The following is an 18,568-nucleotide window of genomic DNA, read 5'->3' as shown; positions in this document are numbered from 1 at the left end:
TCCCTTGCCTCTGGTTTTGAGGACTTTTCAGGGTCTGGCCTCTCACTGAACTTATTTTATCTCCTGCTCACTTGTTTGTTCTTTGCAACTTAGCTAGGAGCCTTGCATCGCAAGAGCAAATTCATCAGTACTTCACGAATGCTCCAGATCTACCTGGCCATGAATCTTAGCCAGCCTAGGGCAGCTTGGCAGAGGAGTTAGGCGTGGGTCTTTGGCTGTCATTTGTTTCTCTGACATTATGTGTTAGGTCTACTGCACCAACAGGTGTTCTAATGGGCTCCTCTTTCCCACAGAAATACATCAGGTAAAAACTCAAAAATCATTTTTTAAGCCCTGAAAATAGGACACTAGCCTCAAGCATTCTACAACACAGAAGCAGCAAGTTATGCTACCTTAATTATGAATGCATCAGGTATGAAGGCCATCCCATCCTTCTGGATCTCTCATGTAAAGTACATAAAGGCCACTTGCCAGCCTTTCATAAGGGGGTCAAGAAACCTCAGTATTTCCTGAGGCTCCCTTTGCTGTGCTAGGGCTGAGGCTGCCTTCCCCAAGGGAGCATGCATTTAACTCAGTGGTTCTATTTTGAACATACATCGGATTCACTAGGGAGGTTTGGCTATACCAGAGATTACTGGCCCCCGTTCGTTTCATTCTGACAAGTTTCCAGGTGATTCTGGGAGCTCACATTGGGAAGGCTTCTTAAAAATAAAGGCATGGGTTGCCTGGGTGGCTCAGCAGTTGAGAGTTTGCCTTTGGCTCAGGGCTTGATCCCAGGGTCCTGGGATCGAGTCCCACATCAGCGCCCACCCCTCCCCTGCAGGGAGCCTGCTTCTCCCTCTGCCTGTGTCTCTGCCTCTCTCTCTGTGTCTCTCATAAATAAATAAAATATTAAAAAAAATAAGGGCAGGAGATAAAAAGCCACATTTCAGATATTCTGTTACATCTTAGGATTTTTGGATCCAAGGAACAGAAATGATTTTAATTAACTTAGGGTAGTAGACACCATGTGGCTCCCAAGCAGACCTCCTTTTTCAGCCAACACACCTATTCCCTAACAGCTCCAAGTCCTGTGGTATTGGCTTCTATTTCTTTTCAGCGAATTGCCTTTGACTCCTGAGAGCCACTTCTGCAAGCAACATGTAAGGATGTTGGATGTCTCACACCTACTTCCCCTTACTTCCTCCCAACTGAAAATGTAGAGGTACCCAAGTCCCCTTGACTCAAGGTAGGGCAACTCTGTGGTACAATTTTGCTCGAAAGTTGTTCTGTCCCATGTATTCCAGTCACATGTGGGCTATTGAGCCCTTGAACATGGCCAGCTGGAACTGAGATGTGTTGGAAGTAAAAGATACAGAGATTTCAAAAAATTACTAAGAAAGAAGGAATGTAAAATGTGACATGCATTATTTTTAAAGTACTGATTACACATTGAAATGACAATACTGTGTATATTTGAGATTAAATAAAAATAAAATAAAATAAAATAAAATAAAATAAAATAAAATATGCTAAAAATGAATTTCACCTGTTTCTTTTTACACATTATGTTTTTATTGGATTATACTGGTCCAGAGCCTGCGCCGTTGTATGGGTCAGACCAAGGCTAGACTTGACACCACATATACTCATCTCTGGAAGATCACATGAATAGAAGACTGAGGTCAGCTAGCCAGTGGCAAGTCATGATCTCTTAAACAGTTTCCTCTCTGAACCATTTCTTGAATCCAGAATCCACCAACTAAAGGAGAGACTGGGTCTTCATGAGGAAAGATCCTACAATGCTATGAAAAAAATATATAGTACTGTATATACTTGATTCTTCCAGCACTCCCCCAAAAGACACTTGCAGCCATTTATTAAAGGTAAAAATAAACCAGGGAAAAGGGAACACCTATACCGTTTGAAGGCTGTTGGGTACACGATCCATACTATCAACCACACCAGGGAACCGTCATTGACCCCGTTAGAATAGGGGCATACCAAGGTCCAGTAATAAATGGAGCTGTCATCACATTCATCTCACAGTGGGTTCTTTAGGTCCATGTCCCCAGTTCCTAAGTATATATTCAAAACGGAACTCACATATTTGTTCTTTGACTCCTTAAACCCAAGCTCGAGAGCCCAACTAGATCCCCTGAAGATATGCCCTTCCTCCTCCTGCCAATCCAGTAAGTAATAACTTATCTCAGGGAAAATTACAGACATTACCACCACACTAAAAGGCTTAAAGAATGCAAGGAGAGCTTTCTCAATCAGACCTCCATTCAGTTTACTGGTCCATCACTTGCAAAACCTGGATGGATCATGACCTGTGTCAGTGTATTATCACACGCTTAACCAAGTAGCAGCGCCAATTGAAGTCCCTAGTACATAGTTTGGATCTACTCATTTGTAAATGTATTTTTTCCCATACTCACCAGGAAGAATAAGAAGGAAGTTGTCTTTCTACTTAACAGCCAACAGCATACTTCACGGTCTATCTCCAGGTCAGTGTTAACTCTTCCATGCGCTGTAGAATGCAATTGAATGCGAACTGGGCAGGTCGGACATTCTGTAAGACATTACTTTCATTCAGAGTTTTTATGGCCTACTGTAACTCTTCAGAATGCCCTGGTAAAGCACACATATAAAATCTCACAGTAACTCAGAAGGCTGCTACACTGGTAAAGATGTTAGATGCCCAGTGAGCTAATGTATGCCGAGACATCCTCTGCAATGTGAAGGACAAGATGCTAGCTACAACCTGATCTCCTACTATTAAGAGATCAACAAAATGCCTGGTAATCATCTAGGGCTTTTTGATGTTGCACTTTCGAGTCCTGTTAGGACCATTTATTAGGTAAAGTCAACCTCTGCTAGTTTTCAGTGAGGTCCAGAACAAGCAAAGGCTCTAGTAGGCTGAGGCTGAAGTACAAGCAGCTCTGCTACTCGAGTCCTATGTTATTAGAGATATCTGTGGCAGGCACTAAACCACTGAGCCACTTAGGGACTCCCAAAAGATTTCATTTATTTATTCATGAGAGAGACAGAGATAGAGAGAGAGAGGCAGAGACACAGGCAGAGGGAGAAGCAGGCTCCATGCAGGGAACCTGATACAGGACTCGATCCTGGGACTCCAGGATCACGTCCTGGGACAAAAGCAGGCACTAAACTGCTGAGCCACCCAAGGATCCCCCAACTACTGTAATTTTTGAGCTCGAGAGGAAACCCCAGGGACGTGCATTAGCCTTCCCTGAACATAGTAGACAGAATAATGGCCCCTCCAAAAATGTCCATGTCCTAATCCCAGAGCCCATGTGAACATCCATGCTTTAATCCTGAAAGCTCTATCTTACATCTCACAGGGGACTTTGAAGATGTGACTAAGCTTAAAGATCTTGGGATGGGAAGAGTTGCCTGGATTATCCAGGTAACTGGATTAACTGGATAACCTAAAATGGCACTTAAAATCAGAAATACATCCACACTGTGGTTACAGAGACAATAGACAAAGGGGGAGGGAGCACCAGTGTGAAAGCATAGTGACTGGCATTGATGAGGTCTAAGGAAAACCACGAACGAGCCAAGGTATGTGCTTGGCCTCTACAAACCAGGAAAGGCCCTCAGCTGGCAGCCAGCGGGAGTCAGAGCAGCTCAGTATTAAAAGGAACTGAATTCTGCCAAAAACCTACAGAAAAAAAAAGATAATGGTCTTTGACGCTCCAGAAAGGAATGCAGCCCTGGCAACATTTTCATTTTAGCCCAGTAAGACTGTGTTAGATTAACCAGCTACACAAATGGTAAAGTTATACATTTGTGTTATTTAGACCATTTTATTGTGGTAATGTGGGGTTGCTGCCCACAGGTAACTAGACTTCTCTGGTCTTTAGCTCTTCATCTGCAAAACAGTCTACTACTGAGGACGAAATGAGATGCAGGGGACAGCACCCGAAACACTTTAAAATGCTGTATAAACAAGAGATAATATTCGATTTAGAACTAGTTGATGTGGTAATCTCAGGGGAGGTACTTTTGATACAAATAGCCAATTACACTGATTATTTCTAATGCTTGAAAGTTTAGTAAGGTAAAGGAAATAAATAATTTCCAATTCTGTTTTGGTACATTAATGTTTAGCAAAATCTAAACTTAATAGAGTCATGAGGATACACATAAAAAGCCCTGTTAGTGAAGATTATATACATGTCACAGTAAGAATAAGAGACAGAATTATTGCTATTTTAATATAACTTGTGTGGACAGGTAATTAACAAGTGCTACCAGAAACCAAAGGGCAGATTCCATTTCCATTTTAGTGTATTGAGTTTGATTTGATTATGCTGATTCTCAAGCACCAACAGCTACTTAGTATTATCAGTCTCTTGGTCCTGATTTCTTAATCACCCCAGTAATACAAAATAGCTGCTTATTTCTTGAACATGGTTCATTAGCTTGGCTCATTAATTTTCAAAGGCGCCACAGATCTTAAATAGGTAAGTGGATGGGCCACCCTTTGCTTTGGGAGATAATCATTTCCAAAGAGACTTTTAAAATTTAGGCCAGTTCATTCTAATTTTTTTTTTTTTAAGGAAAATTGGACCTTGGCAGTTAAGCATCTTAAGCCAGGGAGTATTTGTTACAAGAAATCTAGCTATCCAAGCTAGTTTCAGTGAAGGGAGATAACTTCAGGGATCCCACAGGCAACTTCAAAGGTATAAAGACTGAAATACAATTATATTTATAAAACCAGGACTTGAGAAATGAGAAAATTTTATCCACCTTTTACGGAGCTTTTGGTCTTTACCTTCTGCTTGTCTCTAAGTGCTTTCTCCACCTATATGCAGAACTCTTTTTTCTACTGAGAGGCAGGCATACACATAACTAAAGTCACTGTCTCAGGCCAATTTCTGTGCCACTGAAATCAATTGTACATATTATTTCTTCCCTGATAGCACTTTTTAGTTTAAGTGTAGAGAATGTGATTGATTGCTAGCTGGTTAGAGAATTAGATACTGTAAGTCGGATGGTTACTCCTAGTTCAAGGAACTGTCGTGTTGAGGTCACACAGTCCATGTAGTGGTCTCCAGCTTCTAAGTGGGGTCCTCCAAGCTCCCAGTGAAGAGTGTATGGGGAGGCAGACACCTTCTTTATATTTAATCTCACTTAAAGGTTTAGTTTTTTGCACTTGAAGAAGGAGTCAATTTCCTATTAGTAAAAAACCTTAGTCAAGGGCATAAAGCTAACTTTAAAGCATTATATATTGCCTTCTTTCATAAGGAACTAATGAATTAAGCTAGCAAAAGATCTCATCACCAACATACATGTCATAAATATTGTTGCAAGTAATAATTTTTGTCCTTTCTTAGTTTATAATTCTAATCATTCTACAGTCATTTCTGTTAAAAATATGAATAATATGTGTTCAGAGTTGGGATTATACCAAGGTTGCTGTTTTTTCCCTTAAGAAAGAACTGATATAATGCATATCACCTTGGATGGTTGTAAAGACCATATGGAAGTATTTTTCTGCTTTCTGAGGGAAGCTTCTGGGACATCTAGTATCAAATATATATTGATTTATAACTATTAAATCAAAATCAAGTAAAATTCAAGTTAGTAATAAAAACCTGAGCTCACAGAGTCTAAAAACAAAGCCAAAGCCAAAATCTAAATTTCTCCTTATAGGAGAAACTCTGTCCTGTTTTATCTATGGTGCTTCATTACAAGAAACAAAAATGTTATTATGAGCAATGCTACTAGAAATTTTTATGAGCCTGGTAATCTTGTGAGAAATATCTCTAAGGCTGCTTAAATTCTAGAACTCCAATTAATTTGAAGTTTATGGAGAAACTGATTACAAAAGGATTTTTTCTTTTTTATAGATTTATTTCTTTATTTGAGAGACAGAGCAAGTGAGAGTGAGCAAGAGTGCAAGTGAGGGGGAGGGGCAGAGGCAAAGAATCTCAAGCTGACTTCTCCCTGAACTAAGCACAGATGTAGGGTTTGATCGCAGGACTCCAAGATCATGACCTGAGCCAAAATCAGAGTAGGATGCCAAACCGACTGAGTCACCCAGGTGCCCCATGAAAGTATTTTCTGGTAAAATTTTGAGACTGGACCTATTAGCCAGGACAATAAAGGACTAGGATAAAAGACTAACAGAAAGGTCATCAACGTTCCTGAAGTTACCTTCACTAATGGTTTCTATTTTTTCTGATCCAATAAACAGGGTAAGGGACATCAAGGATACAAATGACTGAGCTGCTGCTCCTCAGTGTCTCCTGTTTTTCATGGAGGGGCCTCAGATCTTACGTACTTACGGTAAGGCTGCATGGACTGAATAAGCCACAAAGTCAGGAAAAAAACAAGACAAAACAAAACACCCAAACTATGTATTGTTGTCTTTTGTACTTTCTGCTGGAGAAGAGACTAAAGTAAGCTATTGCTTGCTGACATCATGGTAATATAACACCATGTTCTATTTCTTTGTCACTAGGCTTTTGGTATACCTGCCCATGACCTAGCACAGAACATTATTCTTATGAATTTCATTTCAGGAAATTGAAGCCCTGAAAAAATAAATCTCAAAACACTATTGTCAGGCTTTTCATTAGGACACAACTCTGGAGCCAGACAGACTGAACTTAGATCCTGGCTCTGTCAAGCTATAGGATGTTTGTCAAATTTTTAAACCTCTCTTTGTCTCAGTTTACTCAGCTTTGAAATCAAAATAAAATGACTTCTGATTCTAAATATAATCAGATCCTCTCAAACAATCCCATAATAATGGAAAAATGTATATAACATCTGTTTGGGGCATTGGACAACCAACAGCAGAATGCTGTGGTCTATGGGTAATGGAAAGACACATGAAATATTTCATCCCAGCTCTCTGCTTGAAGACACTTTCCCAACTAGTATTTTTAAGTGGAAAACAAACAGACATCAATAGTCTCATTGTGCAAAATAAAGAGATGGGTTTTGGGAATGCTAAGGTGAGTGAGATTTGTAGGACACAAGTTCAAAGTAGATGGAGCTGGGTACATAAACTCACTGAGGGATCCCCTAGAATATTTGGCTGAATACTCAACTATGTCAGGTCAGAACAAGATCCCATGAGATCTGGAAAAAAGCAGCTAATAGGGGACTGTGAGGTGAATATAGGTTCTAGATATTGTTCTGGGAAACATTGAGATTGGAATTAGTGCAGACTTCACTGAAAACCCTGGACATTTCACTGCTATCCCAGAAAAGCCTACCATTTGACTAGGGTTCATCTAGTCTTAGAGTCAGGGATACTTTAGATGCTCTAACAAGCTAAAAACCAAGTTTCCATACGGATAAAATGGATCCGTCCATATATTAACTATATGACACAATAAGTCTCAGTACTCTCTTAAGTAAGATAAATTCGCTTTCAAAACTGTATCATTGAAAATGTTTGGCACAAATTAACAAGAATGTCATCTATAATGAGAATAAACAATCAATAGACATAGACACAGAGATGTCACAGATGTTGAAATTAGTACACAAGGACTTTAAAACTGCTACTACAATATCTAAGAATGTTTAAAAATGTGGGTATAATAGAGAATCTCAGAGAAATCAATACTATAAAGCAAATGATGTTATCCAAAGAAAAAAATACATTACTCGAAAATTTTCCTGAATATACTTTCATTGGTACATGAGATACCAGAGGATCAAGGATCAGGAAACTTGCCAACAGGTTAATAGAAAGCATTCAACCTGAAGCATGGACAAAAAATAACATAACACAACACACAACACAAAATACAATACAACACAATACAATACAATACAATAAAAAGGAGACTCAGAGACCTGTGGGACATTATCAGGTGGCCTTACATATATGAATTTTGAGTCCCATAAAGGGAGGAGACAGGGACCAAAGGGAAGACAAATATTTGAAAAATAATGATCATAGTTCTCTGAATTTGTTGAAAATCATGAACCCAAAGATCCCAGACGTTTGACAAGTCCCAAGTAGATTACACATCATGAAAACCACACCCAGGTACATAGCAGTCAAACTGCTAAAAATCAAAGATAAAGGGGACATTTTCAGAAGCTAGAGAAAAAGACACATTTCATATAAGAGAAGAACACTAAGAATGAACTCTCTTTCTCATCAGAAATAATGTAAGCCAGAAGACAGTGGAACTACAGTGTTCAAGTTATGAAAGAAAAGGGCCAGTGTAGAATAAAGAAAGATGGAGCTCAGTGAAAGCGAAGAGAAAATCTACAAGAAGACCCATGCCATTGTTACAATGTCAGTTAACTTTTGACAAAGGCATTATGGCAATTAATTCCAATAGGGGAAGGTAAAGTCGTGCTTTTTATCCCCCTAAATTAAATGATGCTAGAGCTGAATCTCTATGTGGGGAAAAAAAACAAAAACAAAACTTTAACACCTACTTGATACTATATTGAGAAAAGGAAAAGTTAAGATGGCTCATAAGCCAAAATATAAAAGTCACATCTATAAGGTTTCTAAAAGAAAACATAGGAGACTTTCTTCATTATCATGGTGTAGAAAAAAATTGTCTTATCTAGCACACTGAAAACATTCAAGCTGAAAGAAAAAAAAAATGACAATTTGGACCTCATCAAAATTTAAAGCTTCTGCTCAGTAAGATACTCTGTTAAATAATGAAAAGCAAAAAATAAAATAAATAAATATATAAATAAAAATAAAATAATGAAAAGCAAAGCCACAAGCAGGAAAAAAAAATATATATCCTGTGTGTGTGTGTGTGTGTGTGTGTGTGTATATATACCTATTTCTGACAATGGATTTGTAACCACAATATACAAAGAGCCCTTACTGGTCAATAATAAGAATACAAACAGTTTCAGTTGCAAATAGGCAAAGGACTTTAAGAACAGATGATTTGCAGTAGGAGACAAACGGTCAGTAAGTGAACAAAAATATGGTCAACATCACTATTCATCAGGGACATTCAAATTCAAAGCAAAACAAGATATCACTATATACCCATAAGCATGGACATATTTAAAAAGGGTGAGGACACCAAATGTTGGCGAGAATGGGGAATGATTGGAATTCCCATACATTGTTGGTGGGAACATTAAATGATACAAGCACTTTGGGAAGAAGCCTGGTTGTCTCCTATAAAATGAAACAAGCACCCTACCTATGGCCTAATACTTCTAATCCAGAATAGCTCGAAACTGAAAAGAATACAAATGTCCATCAATAGAAAAAAGAGTTAAATGGATGGTGGAGTACACACACAATGGCTTGTTATGTTATGTTTATATTATTATGTTATGTGACATTTATGTTACAAAAATGCATGAATCTGAGTCAAAGAAGCCAGGCACAAAAGAACACACACTTTGGGATTTCACTTATATGTAGTTCTAGAACAGGGTAATCTATAGGGTGGTGATAGAAATCAGGAGAGTGGTGGTCTCTGGCCGTGGTTCAGGAAAGGGAGCTTTGCTACAAAGGGCATGAGGAAATGTAGTGAGAGTAAGGACAGTTCTGTATCTTACATGCATTTATCCAAACTCATTTTTCTATATGTACATTATATTTCAATTTCTTTAAAAATTTTTTTTTATTGATTTATTCGCAAGAGACACACAGAGAGAGACAGAGACATAGGCAGAGGGAGAAGCAGGCTCCCTGCAGGGAGCCCAATGTAGGACTCGATTCTGGGACCCCAGATCACGACCTGATGCTCAACCACTGAGCCACCCAGGTGCCCATCATTATACTTCAATTAAAAAAAATGAGGTAACCTTAGCAACTACTTTGTGTTGTACAAGTTAAATAAGCTAAATATATATATAATGCTTACAACAGTGTGATATATTAGGAGTAATTTAGAAGCATTAGGAATTACTATTCTAATTAGTGTTATTATGTCTAACGCCCTATTCATTTAATGTACGACAAGGGGCTCTCACAGGTATTCCAACCAAGGAATATATTTCAGAATGTTAGAAATAATACCTCCCATTGTATAGAGTAGGACTTTTCTGGTATTAGCTCTGCTGTGAAAAAAGCATCACAGCTGTTTCTCCTCATGAAACCTCTTGACACTGTGCAAATCTCCCATCTGCCAGCTGACTTCTAGATGGTTCAAGGTTTTCCTTTCCATTCAATTATCTGGAATTTTAGATACAAGTAATGAATCCCTTGATCAAATGCTATAGGATCAGACTGCTTTGATTGGGCCCTCCCCTCCAGAGATCCTAGGCTTCCACATAATGGAACATCTAAAGCACATTTAAACAGAACATGAGGTCGTTTAGAAGATGGGTTTTGTGGTAATCACCTCAAAACCCATAGCCTCAAGCATTCATCCAATGGAATCCAACAAGAAAGACCTTCCACCTGAACTCTCTAGGCCTGTGCTTCATGGACACAGGGCAGCCGCGCTAACATTTCAGCAAGATGCTGGGCTGTGAATACCAGACAATTACCTTCTTCAAGTGACAAAGAGAAACCAAATGTTACAGTGATGATGATACTAAACACCAGGGCTAATTTTTTTTAATTTTTATTTTCTTAATTTTTATTTCTTTATTTTTTTTTAAGGAAACGTGTTTTTCAGGCCTCTGACTTGGCAAGAAAACAAACACGGGACACCTGCTGATGAGGCAATTGTGAAGAGTTGAAGAGGACTATTTCCCACCTGCCGTTGACAGTGTGAGCCAGCTGAAAATCATTTCTTGGGGGTCCTGTCTGTTTCTACAAAGGTTTCCAAGTTAAAAACATCCTATCCCCCTGGATGGTACAGGTTCCACTGCTGGTGAATGCTTATGAAGCAGGCAGGCGCTCAGCGGAAAGATCAGAGGAGACGAAGGGACCGAAAATATTTATTAAAGTAGCAAAAAATGGAACCATACTGTAAGCTCCAATCTGCTTTGGTAGAATTCTTTTGCTTTCTTTAAAAACCAGATGTAATAAATGTCCCCCAGTTGGCTGGTAGTAGCCTCATTACCCCATTTCCACATAATTGCCGGGTTTGATCAAGCAAAACTGAACAGCAGCTGGCCCAGATATCAGTTGGAGCTTCCGTTTTAGGTAAAGAAGTTTTCAGAGCACACGTTCTCCCCATTACACCCCACCTTTATTTCCTGTGACACGGACCCTCCAGACCAGACACGAATCCATAAAAGTAATTTTAATATTCTATACGTGCATTTTTATATTTACAACAAAACAAACAAAAAATCTTAGTTTTGTGTAAATTTGGTAAGTTTCTTTTCACACATAATATCATTTCAGGCACTCATTTACCAGACCCTTCTTATCATTCAACTAGAGTAGCTCTAGAAACGCATTTTCTCTGAAAATGCTACACAAAATTGGCTTGGGTGAGGTATCCCTGTAAACCTACAGACTGATTTCAGCAAAAGTCAACCTACAGGCCCCCAAACACCCACAAATCCAATCAAACCACACACCAATAAAACTCTATTTAGAAACCTCAGCTTTTCACCTTTTTAGAAGGCCAGTATGCCCACCACTAAATTGTGCAAGATCTATTTAGGCAAGACAACAAAGAGCAGAACTAAACAGACACATGCACAAATCCCTCATCAACAAATACCCTATAACGTGAACACCTAACATTTAGCTTTTGATAATCAAGGCATCCATTCCAAAAACGTCCATCTGGAATCAACATATTGGCAGCTATTAGGACACAGCTACTAATAAAACAATTAGATAAGAAACCAGGCGGCCCCAACCCATGAAGCTCCCCTCTTAGAAAGCCCTTGGGTAACCTCACAAACGGACCACAGTAGTGACCACCAGCCCCCCCCACCCCATCCTGCTTTTCCCTTCCCACATCTCAATCTGGGATTGGGATTAAGTTTTAAATTCAAAGAGTTTTAAAACTCCTAAGTTTTAAATTCAGCAAAGGCATCCCATCCTTGTACCCTAAAAAAGGAAGGCACCCCTCTGCTCTCCCTCACACCATGTGGCCCTTGGGTACCTGTAGAGAATAAACCTTTTTTTCACAGTTCCTGGGTGCATGTTGAAGCGCATCTTGCAATCCTAATAAGAACCACAAGAGGGATCCCTGGGTGGCTCAGCAGTTGAGTGTCTGCCTTCAGCTCAGGGTGTGACCCTGGGGTCCTGGGATCGAGTCCCATGTCGGGCTCCCTGAGTGGAGCCTGCTTCTCCCTCTGCCTGTGTCTCTGCCTCTGTCTGTGTCTCAAATAAATAAATAAATAAATAAATAAATAAATAAATAAAATCTTAAAAAAAAAAATAAAGAATCACAAGAGCTGATTCCCCTAAGACACGGGCTCGAGGAGTGGACTGTCTGCAGAGGCTAGCCATTAGTAAGTAGGTAGAGGCCCAGGTGCGTGCCCAGGAGGAAGCCGACACCCAACGAAATTCATTCCCACTTTTTTCAAAAATCAAATCAAAGGACATGCTTCTTAAACTACAACTTAGTTTTATACAAAAATCCAAAACAAAACAAAACAAAACTGCTTTGAGCATGCAAATATGTCTTCAGTGTCCCACTAATTGTGATAAAGTTTTTGCCAAATCTAAGTGAAGTAGCTTGCAAATGTATCGCACAAATGCTATACATGTCTACACACATCTTAATAGCACAGATCAGAAACACCAGCAGGACCACAATTTCTCTTAAAATGTATTTCAATTAATTTCTAGAGGTACAGTTTGTTGGGGAGGGGGTGCCTCATTGCATTTGCACCTTCTTTTTATTTATTTGTTATTAGTTATAAAAACAGAGTAACCACATTTTGACAATTGGGGATGAGGAGAAAAAAGCCAAAATATATTTGTAATTACTCAGTCTAATACAATTGGTGTTTTCTCTCTCTCTTTTTTCTTTTCTTTTTTTTAAAGAAAAGGAACGCTCTTCCTGCTGGGAAAATATGGAACTCATTTCACACTTGTTAGCACACACTCACGTGGCACCACGTAGCTAGTCTTTTAATATGTCACTCCCTTGGTTGGGGATGAAGACAAGCTAGCAGTCTGACCAGCACCTTCGTTTTTAGTATTGTCCCCACCTGCTGGCACTTTGGGATGTTTTTCCCCAAAGTCTCTGAAGGCAGAAAGCACCTCTTGGCCTTCTCACAACTATCAAATTGCTGTAGACCGTTTCTCCTTGATTCCAGGCAGCACCCCCTTTGCAGGTTCATTTTGCTTTCTCTCCTTTCTTAGCGTCACAACTCCTTATAAGAAAAGTTTTTCTTGTACTTATTGAATAATCTTGACTGACTCACTGGTCCAAATAATGTTTTAGGCATCAGAAAGGACCACTAATATTTCAATGCAACTTACTAATCATTGAGCCTTTATTTTTAAAGGATTGTGTTTATTTATTCATGAGAGACACAGAGAGAGGCAGAGACACAGGCAGAGAGAGAAGCAGGCTCCACGCGGGGAGCCCGATGTGGGACTCCATCCCATATCCTGGGATCATGCCCTGAGCCAAAGGCAGATGCTCAATACTGAGCCACCCGGGCGTCCCTTGTTTAGCCTCTTTAGAGCTGAATATTCCCTATCGCCTCCCTGTGACTTGGTTTCCTCGTGCACAAAGGCAGCGATCAACTGGATCTACCTGAAAAACTACAAGCTTTCAATCAGTACCTAGTGCCTTGCAAATCAGCGCCTCACCCTTTGCAAGTCAGGACCTAGCTCTTCGCAAATCAGTACCTCGCCCCTTGCAATCAGCAGCTCGCCCCTTGCAAATTAGTACCTTGCCCCTTGCAATCAGCACCTAGCCCCTTGCAGATCAGTGCCTCTCTCCTTGCAAATCAGCACCTAGCCCCTTGCAAATCAGTACCTCGCCCCTTGCAATCAGCACCTAGCCCCTTACAAATCAGCACCTCACCCCTTGCATTTAGCACCTAGCCACTTTTTCTCCTGGCTAAAAGTGACCTTGCTACTTAGAGCCCCCTCCCTCAGACGCCTCATCCCACAGCAAGCTGACTTCTATCCCCACTCACTCCTTTGCACCTTCTCTTGCCAGTGTGACCCACCCACCCTGCTTGCTAAATCCATTAAGCACGATTCAATCATTATTTAATGTGAGCTCTTGGAAACATTCTGTACTGTGCGCTATTCTTCCTGGAACGCTTCCTCTCTGGCTTCCACGGTGCCCTCACCCCCAGGCCCTCCTCTGACCTTTCTAGCACTCTCTTCTTCAGGTCTTATAAGTCTTTGCCCCCCAAGATGTCCCGTCCTTACTGTTATCTCCTACTTCCAGCATCATCCTCTTTTTACCTGGGTTACAAATTTGCAGCCTTATTCCCTGTGATCCCTCCCAACATTGCCGATAGGGCCATCTTCTAAAATAAAAATAGGACTAAGTGTTTAATTAAGATCCCTTGAAGTTTTATGTTGCCCTCGGGATAAAGTTGAAAATTGTTTAACAGTTTGCAAAGTCCTGCTTACTTTCTGGCTTTAATTCACCATTCCTTCTAGGATCCTGTCTTCCCAGCACATGTGAAAGGGCGTTCTTGTGAGCGAGTTAGGCCTGTAAACCCCAGCAGCTGCACCCACTGACACCTGCCCCAGAATACACCTGCCCTCCTCACTGTGTCCCCATTCATTTGCTTATCGCTTCATTATTTAGTCTGGGGCGAGCTGTTACTTTCAGGACAGGGTCTGGGACTTGTTTACCATTACAGCCTAAGCATGGTGCCCGGCCCAGAGGGGCACATTTCATAACTGCATCCAGGTGAGTTAACCACAGAATGATCTTTGAGGTTATTTTAAATAATGACATTCGGTAATGCTGAGCAATAGGATCAGTATTATGGTCATGATTTTCTTGAAGATCTTCCATCCAAATGAGCGGTGCTCTGTGAGGGTTGCTGGGCGTGGTGAAGTGGGTAAAGTAAAACTATTTCTTACCCTCTTTGACGTATCCAATCTCAGATTTTCTCTCCCGCTCCAACAGCAGGCTGGGACTTCTCCCACTGGGCTCCTGGATTTACACAAAGTCCCTCTGGTGTTTTTTTTTTTGGGGGGGGGAAAGATGGTAGAAAATGCTTATTTTGTCATATCGATGACATCATTCCCAGGGTTTCTAGTGCACTCTTGATGGCTATTTCTGGGGCGTCCAATTTCACAACATTACAGATGATGCTGCCAAGTGCATTGTTGCTTCATGGGGTTTTTGTTTGTTTCTGCATAAGTATGAGCATTTCTTTAGGATATATTACTAGGAGTTGAATTGCTGGACTATCGGGATATACCTCTTCCGCTTTACTAGAAATGGCTAAATTGCTGTCAAAATTGCTGTTAAAAATATACATTCCCAGGGCACCTGGGTGGCTCAGTCAGTTAAGCATCTGATTCTTGGTTTTGGCTCAGGTTATAATCTCTGGATAGTGGGATCAAGCCCTGGGTCAGGCTCTGTGCTCAGTGGGGAGTCCACTCGAGATTCTCTCTCTCTCTCTGTCCCTCCACTTGTGCTTGCTCTCTCCTTAATAAGTAAATAAGTAAGTAAGTAAATAAATAAATAAATGTGTGTGTTCCCATCAGTAGTATTTCAGTATATGAGTGGCCCTGCTGCTCTACATCAGGTACTTTTAGCCCTTTTCATTGTTACCAGTCAGAAGTCACATCCCATGTTGGTTTTAAGTTGCATTTCCTTGAGGTTGCATTTAGTTTTTCCCTCCTCTGACTTCCCTATTCATTTCTACATGTTCTGTTGTATTGTCCCCTTCTTCTTGTTAATTTGAAAAAACTATTTTTTTGGGGGGGAGTCTGGATAATATATATTTTTTTAAATGTTTTATTTTTTTTTAATTTTTATTTATTTATGATAGTTACAGAGAGAGAGAGAGGGAGGCAGAGACACAGGCAGAGGGAGAAGCAGGCTCCATGCACCGGGAGCCCGATGTGGGACTCGATCCCGGGTCTCCAGGATCGCGCCCTAGGCCAAAGGCAGGCGCCAAACCGCTGCGCCACCCAGGGATCCCAAGAGTCTGGATAATATTTGTTTTATTTTTGATTGTGTACCAAGCAAATAGCCTCTAGTCCTTGGTGACTTGTCTTTTCATTTTGTTCATAGTGGCTTTTGATTGCAGAAGTTTTTGCTTTAATGTAGTCAATGTGGTACTCCTTTCCTTTGTTGCCTATGATTTTCCTGTCGTTTCAAACTCTGAATCAATAATCTTTATGTTCTTTAAAAATTTTTAAATATTGCTTTTCACAAATTATTAATCCATTTAGCATGTGGTTGGGGTAATATATAATGATGATTGTTGTTAATGTTTGGATAACCTTTTCTTTTAGCACCATTATTTGTAGTTCTTTGAAATACTTAAACACATCATTTCTATATATGTGTGTGTCTTATTAATTACTTGTTAGTTTTTTTTTTTTTTTTTTTTAATTTTTTTTTATTTATTTATGATAGTCACAGAGAGAGAGAGGCAGAGACACAGGCAGAGGGAGAAGCAGGCTCCATGCACCAGGAGCCCGACGTGGGATTCGATCCAGGGTCTCCAGGATCGCGCCCTGGGCCAAAGGCAGGCGCCAAACCGCTGCGCCACCCAGGGATCCCTACTTGTTAGTTTTTATTAATTGTTTATCTCTGTACTCATACCACCCTTCTAAAATCACTATTTCTTTATAATAAATTTTGATTGCTGGTAGGCATAGTCTATCTCACTATTCTTCAAATCTGTGTGGTCTATTCTTGGGTCTTTGCTGTTCTGTGAATATTTAGAATCAGCTTGCTAAGGGATGCTTGGGTGCCTCAGTGTTTGAGTGTCTGCCTTCGCTCAGGTCATGATCCTGGGGTCCTGGGATTAAGTCCCACATCAGGCTCTCCATGAGGAGCCTGCTTCTCCCTCTGCCTGTGTCTCTGCCTCTCTCTATGTGTCTCTCATGAATAAATAAAGTCTTTAAAAATCAACTTGCTAAATTCCATGAAAAAACCCAGTGCAAATTTGATTAGAATTCAATCTGAATTGAATATACATATTAATTAGGGGAAAAGTAATGATAATGAATCTTCCTGTATAGGAACCTAGTAAGGCCTTCAGATTATAAATATCTTTTATATTGTCTTTCAATAAGGTTAAAACATTTCTTTGTACATGTCTTAGAGATCTTTTGTTAATTCCATTCTTTATATAGTGAATGAATAGGTAAATGATACATGTTGCTATTTGTTACAAATATTATGTCTTTTAGAAATTACATTTTCCAAGTCTTTGTTAGTGTATAGGTATTTTAAAATTGATTTTATATCCAGAATCTTTGATGAACTCTCATTGATTCTAATAATTTGTCAGATTTCTTGATTTTCTAATAAGACACATCTTTCTTTTTGATCGCAATTCTTTTATTTCCTTTTTGTTTTTCTTATCAGCTCTTTAAAAAAATTAGAATTCAACTGTACATCTATCTGGTCTTTATCATTTTTAGTGGGGAAATGGGTCAGTTCCACAATTGTAGCTCCAGGATGAGCCCAGAGCTTATAATATTTTGGGGGGAGTTCCTTTTCTGATTATCTTCTCATCATGACTACCTCTGACAATGTAACTCTCTATAGCCCCCTGTCCTGGTCCTCTGAACAAAAAAGTGGGGGTTTTAGCTTCATAGCAGCCGTTGTGCAATTTCTCTGGCTGTGTGTTGAGGTAAAGCTGCAGAAAAGAGAGGAAGGAAAATAATGATTTCCTTCTGTACACTCGCTGGACAATAGGGAATCCTTATCTTGTCTCTCAGATTTTTCTCTCAGGTATTTAGGTATTTGTGTGGTACTGGCTGCTGCATGTAGCTTCATGACTAAGACTTGCCTGAAGCAAAGATTGGATAAGAAAAATGTAGGGTCACCCCAGGGATTTCTCCCAGAGCCTCTGTCTTGCAGTGACCCCTACAACCTACTTCATAGTCCTCAGGCCAGAAAAATAATTTCAGAATTTTTCGTATCCCCCTCTCTGTTCCATAATTCTGGGTGCTCTAGGGTCTATGCCTAGAGGCATAGGAAGGGGAAAAGAAATCCAGGAAAATATCTGCCATATTGGTATTCTTGGTATTTTGATTTTTTCCCTAATCTTATTTTTCTTTCAGATTTCCTGCTTTTCAGATTTTCTGATTCTCAGAGTTCTCAGATAGCTGTCTTGTGCATCCTATTCAAGGTTTTTTGTTGTAATCAGTGTGTGTGTGGGCGGGGGGAGGGTAGAGATTGTTTATTCCATCCTAGGTGGAAGTAGACCTCCACACTGCAATATTTCATCCGGATGGAAAATGGACAGCACAACTTCAATGACTAAGTTGCCCTGATCTCAGTCCAACTCCAGACTGTTTATCTATTTTTTAAATTTAATTATTACTTCCCATCTATTCTCTCTTCTATTATGGATCTTCTGTTACTCTTTCATCAGCCCTTCCCATATCTTATAATTTCCTTCATAATTTTCCTACCTTTGTGGCTTTTTTATATATTGGGACATTTTTTTCCACTTTCTTTCCTAGAATACAAATTTAGTTTCTATCAGCAAATATCCTCTTGCTTAATTATCTATCTACATGTAAAGTAAGAAATTTATTTTAATTTAGAAAATC

The 18,568-nt window shown here is 39.8% G+C and overlaps 2 long non-coding RNA genes across 8 annotated transcripts in view; one reads left to right on the top strand and one right to left on the bottom strand.

Annotated features, from left to right (window-relative positions):
• Window positions 1-11,151, top strand: part of LOC144314171 (uncharacterized) — a 65,879-nt gene extending 54,728 nt beyond the window's left edge. The window contains exons 3-6 of one of the 2 annotated variants that reach the window (XR_013379961.1): window positions 2,424-2,489; window positions 4,572-4,694; window positions 6,212-6,303; window positions 10,583-11,151. This is a non-coding gene — a long non-coding RNA (uncharacterized LOC144314171). The remainder of the gene's footprint in view (window positions 1-2,423; window positions 2,490-4,571; window positions 4,695-6,211; window positions 6,304-10,582) is intronic. The other variant, XR_013379960.1, reaches the window with a different exon arrangement.
• LOC144314173 (uncharacterized) overlaps window positions 1-18,568 on the bottom strand; it is a 75,756-nt gene that overhangs the window by 51,053 nt on the left and 6,135 nt on the right. For 5 of the 6 annotated variants that reach the window (XR_013379966.1, XR_013379962.1, XR_013379967.1 and 2 more), the window contains exons 3-5: window positions 14,900-14,993; window positions 9,995-10,150; window positions 2,421-2,554 (exon numbers count right to left, since the gene is read on the bottom strand). This is a non-coding gene — a long non-coding RNA (uncharacterized LOC144314173). Of the gene's footprint in view, window positions 1-1,534; window positions 1,785-2,420; window positions 2,555-9,994; window positions 10,151-14,899; window positions 14,994-18,568 lie in introns of those variants that run through there. The other variant, XR_013379963.1, reaches the window with a different exon arrangement.

Source organism: Canis aureus, chromosome 5, assembly GCF_053574225.1.
Source record: "Canis aureus isolate CA01 chromosome 5, VMU_Caureus_v.1.0, whole genome shotgun sequence".
Taxonomy (NCBI): domain Eukaryota; kingdom Metazoa; phylum Chordata; class Mammalia; order Carnivora; family Canidae; genus Canis; species Canis aureus.
The sequence above is the reverse complement of the archived record's forward strand: the minus strand, read 5'-3'. Positions and strand labels throughout refer to the sequence as shown.